Below are 5,166 nucleotides of genomic sequence, written 5' to 3'. Positions count from 1 at the left end.
TAACTGACAGTCACCCTGTCTGTGAAACAACTCAAAATCAAAGCTAGCCTGACCTGGGTAGGAAAAGACCTGGTGAAACTGCTTGAAAGGCTCTTCATTTACACCACTTCTATAAGGAAAATGGACTCACATCTCTGAAAAGTGAGCGATAAAAGCAAGAATGTTGCAATCCATGGGTACAGTGTATAGCTAGAATAAGAAAAACTCCTAAAACAGTTTCATCCAGGTCTAGGAACAGTCCAGGGTTTTAACTGAAGAACAAATGTCTCCTAGTAACAGAATTTGAATCAAATATTGTACATAACAAGACAGTTAAGGTTAGTTAACAGTTGAAAAAATGAGTGGTTTCATTTTATGCATTGAGAGTAGGTTAAAGATGTGTGTATTTGAAAGTTGTTGGTAGAGAAGATTAAATAGGGGTGAAATACAGTGAATGAAATCATCAAAAAAACAATAATTAAATTATAATTAAAACCTGAAAAATTTTCTGAAAATAAAAGGCTCAAGTTCTTATAATTAACATTTAAAAAACATACACCTTTTATAAAAAGATGTATTGTGTGTATAATTTGTGTGTGTATGTGTGTGTGTGTGTGTGTATGTGTGTGTGTGAATGGCTGCATATATACTTTATAGGATAGCCTCACATCTGTATATGATAGTAAACTTTATTTTTGTCTTATTTTGGGTAACCTCATTTTATATTATAGTTTCCACCTATATCTATTTTCCGGGAAACTCCACAATTTTATTTTTTTCTTTACATTTGAATAAATTATTGTGATGTGTATATACTCTATTTTCTGTATTAACTCTTGTTTATGGACATCTATATTGGTTCTACTTTATAACTCTCATGAATAGGCTAACAATAAGCATAGATGTGCAAATATCTCAATGATAAGGCATAGAGTTCTTTCAGTACATGGCCAAGAATGCTGTGACTGTCTCATATGGGAGAACAGATAGGCAGGTTACTTAATTGCAGATCTTAACCTTTCTCTCTTCTCCTCCAAGTACAATCCCTCAGTCTTATCCCCATATCTTTGTAGCCACCAGCTGAGGCCTTCCCTCTTTCTCTGCCTCCATCACAAGAGGTTCACACAGATCTTTTCTTATAACCACCCTATCCCATTCATTCTTATATGCGAGCCCCCACTACTAACAGTTGTTTTATGGGAACCTTTTAGCAAAGCCTGACAGCAAAGCAATCAGGTTAATGATGCAGGTAGGCAAACTGCAGATCTTCACTCTTCCTTCTCTCCAAAATATAGAATCTTCTAGTCTTATTCCCCTTTCAGTTGCTACCTGTTTTGGTCCTTCCTCATGCTTTGTCCCATTCCCAGGCCTCTAAGTAGACTCTGGTGGAATACACTTTATTCCTCCTGCACCTGGACACCTTTTTCTCCACCTTCCTATACAATTTCCATTCCTAAATGTTAGCTCCAAATACCTTGGAGATACATTTTTAGGGAAGGCCCAGTGGCCACATCAATCAGAAACTCAAAAGGCTGTCACATCAGGAAATACACAGGTATTACATGCTATTTAGAACCAGAAAGTAAAACTGAAACCAAGGAATAAAGTATATACCAAAAGACAAGACCAAATATCAGCAACTAGATTTACAATTTTTCCAATTCCAGATATCTAGGCATTAGTGTAAAAACACAAATATTAACAGTTTGGACTATATGTCTTCACTAGATCTCAACAATTCTCTCACAAGGGGCCCTTAGTATTTCAACATAGCAGAAGCACAAGACAAAAACCATAAAACAAAAATGAAACAGAAATACTGGAGTTAAGAGATGTTCTAAAGCAAATGAACCTAACAGATATTTACAAAACTTTTTACCCAAACACACACATACACGAATATATGTTCCTTTTATCCCTCATTGAACCTTATATAAAATTTATGACATACTTGGACACAAAGCAAATCCTAACATATACAAGAAAATTGAAATTAACTCCTGACAAATCTGACTACCACTGATTAGAACTGAATATTAACAACACAAGACACAACAAAAATTTTACAAACTCATAGAAACTGAAAATTTAGCATTGAGTAAATCTCAATTTATAGAAATTAAAGACTTTCTATAATTAATAAAAATGAGTACACAAAATACTGAAATCTATAGGACACAATGAAGGATATTCACATTGAAGATAAGCAATTTAACAAAATACATAGCCATCAATGAAATAGAAGCAATAATTAAAGTTCTTTCAAGCTATTTCCCATCATCCAGAAAAAAATCAAAACTAGATGAAGTAAAGAATTTTATCAGACTTTCAAGGAGAAGTTAATATCAGTACTCCTCAAATTATTCCACAAATTAGAAACAGAAGGAATATTTCCTAATTTTATGAGGGCATAGTTACCATTATTCTTAAGCCACATAAAGAACAAACAAAGAAAATTACAGAACAATTTCACTTATGAAGAGAGGTGGCAAAATTCTCAATAAAACTTTTGCAAACTGAAACCAGGAACTCATCATCTAAAAGATCAGTCTTACTCAGTAGAGGGACGAGAATAATCTCTGGGAAGTAGAAGGAGAGAGGGATCTGATAGGGAGAGAGGAGGGGGAGACAAAAAGAGGGGGCAGTTCAGACATGGGAGGGGATGGGGAAGAAGTACAGAGGGTCAGCAATTTGAAAGGAGGTGTGTAGCAATGAGAGAGAAGGAACTGGGGGGAGCTACTAGAACTTCCCAGATGCCAAGACCCAAGAAGTTCCCAGGACCCAACAGGGAGGACATTAGTCAAAATACATAACAAAGGGGACATAGAACCTGTAGAGAACATATGCACTGGATAGGCATGACCCACAGTTGAGGAATGGGGCCATCCATCCACCTCAAAAATATTAATCCAGAATTCCTCCTGCCAAAAGGAAATACAAGGACAAATAGTGGAGCAGAGACTGAAGTCTTTGAAGGTCATTCATAGACTGCCCCACGTAGGGATCCATCTCATCTGCTGATGCCAATCCCAGACACTATTGCTGATGTCAATCCCAGACACTATTGCTGATGCCAAGAAGTGCTTACTGCTAGGAGCCCAATATAGCTGTCCCAGGAGAGGCTGTGCCAGAGCCAGATCATTACAGATTCTGATGTACACAGCCAAACATTGGAATGAGTGCAGGGACATTAACAGGGGAAGTTAGGGCAAGGACTGTAGGAGCTGAAGATATTTGCAACCTTATAGGAAGAACAACAATATCAACCAACCAGATCCCCCAACACTTCCAGGGACTAAACCACCACTCAAAGAGTACACAGTGGGTAACCATGGCTCCAGCTGGATATGTAGCAGAGTATTGCTTTATCTGTCATCACTGAGAGGGGAGTGCCTTGTCCAATGGAGTCTTGATGACCCATGATAGGGAAACGCTAGGCTGCTGAAGCAAAAGTCCATGGGTGGGTGGGGGAGCACCATCATAGAGGTGGGGAAAGGAGAAGGAGGAGGGGAGCTTGAGGAGGGGATACTGGGAAGGGGCAAAAATTAAAAATAATAATAAAAGATCATCTACTATGATCATTTAGGCTTCATCTCAGAGTATGGTTCAACATATGTAAATCAATAAATGTAATTGGTCATATAAGTAAACTAAAAATCAGAAAACGTGATCATCACATGAGCTAAAGAAAAGGCTCTTAAAAATCTAATACTTCATGATAAATATTTTGGAGTGATTAGAAATACGGGTGACATTTTTCAACATTATAAGATGAAAGGAAATATAATACATGTTATTCAGTGAGGGAAACTAGATCAGGAGGTTTAAGTGGAGAGGGAGCGGGAAGATAGAGATAAGGAAGAGGATACAGGAGAGATGGAGGAAGCAGCCATAACTAAGGGTTTTTGAAAGATAGTATGGAAACCTAATACAATGTAATATTTCTAGAAATATGCATATATGAAGGCAATCTAAATAACATCACCAAAAAATGATGGACACAGATCCCCAACTGGTCATCTCTTGTTACCAAATGAAACTTGCTGTACTGGGATTGGGTTACATCTAATTGAGTTTTTAACCAGAGGGGTCCCATGAGAACTTCCAAAAAACCCACACTGTTGCCAAGATGGTAGGTTGCTATCCAAAAAACACTTAGAGCAAAACTGACTACTGATGACCACATCTTCACAACTCCTCGAGCATGGAGGAGTTGAGGTCAGGTTGCCTTTACCTCTCTGTGCTAGTGTCTTTGGTACATAACAGTACTATCCTGTGTATCAAGAGAAAAGTGAACACCAACTCAGATGCATTCCTTTTGATTTATAGTGTTTTCTGTCTGTTAGATATGCTAGTACAATGATGGCATAAAGTTTTTGGGTGTAACCAACCTTTATATGATTTTCGTGAAGGCCTACTCCATGAGATGTAACCCACATCCAATGCTGTTTTTGTGACCAAAACCAGAGTCCAGATAGCCTAATACTTAACTAAAATTATATGGCAGTGATCTAAAACAAACAAATAAACAAACAAACAAACAAAAATACCAATACAATTTCTACCAATATCATTTTGCTATATTCATAAATAAGTGTTTTGTTCAGCTACCATGCTTTTTTTTTAGCAACAGATGAGATCAAATAAAGAGACCCACAGCCAAATATTTTACAGAGAGTGAGAGAACTTGGAACACTTAGCTCTAAATGGGATGTCTCTATCAAATCCTTCCCGATAGGTGTTTACAGTACCCTGTAGTAGAGGAGGTAGAAAAAGTTTAAGAATCAGAGATGATGGAGGACATAAAGAAAAAAATTCTAAAATCAACATGATAGAAATGCAAATGAACTCACACAGACTGAGGCACCATGCCCAGGGGCTGCCTGGGATATGACTTTTGGGGTCCTAGAGCTACAAGACATGTACACATGCCCGGCTCCTAAACACAAGTTGTCTCCTATTGATACCCATTTCCAAATTTAAATTTAGTTTCCTGGGAAACATACTACTCTTAATGGAATGTTGGGTGTATAGCATCAGATGAACAAATAGAAAATGAACTCAAAGGCATGTTTGGACTGTCTTTGCCTCATAACATCAGGACTCTCCATTTTTAATAATTTTATCCATTATTTTAAATTTTTAATCTAATTTTATTTATATTTTCCTGTTTTTACTCTATGTGCC

Source organism: Grammomys surdaster, unplaced genomic scaffold (genome assembly GCF_004785775.1).
Source record: "Grammomys surdaster isolate TR1022 unplaced genomic scaffold, NIH_TR_1.0 573, whole genome shotgun sequence".
NCBI lineage: Eukaryota > Metazoa > Chordata > Mammalia > Rodentia > Muridae > Grammomys > Grammomys surdaster.
This window is presented reverse-complemented; position numbering follows the sequence as displayed.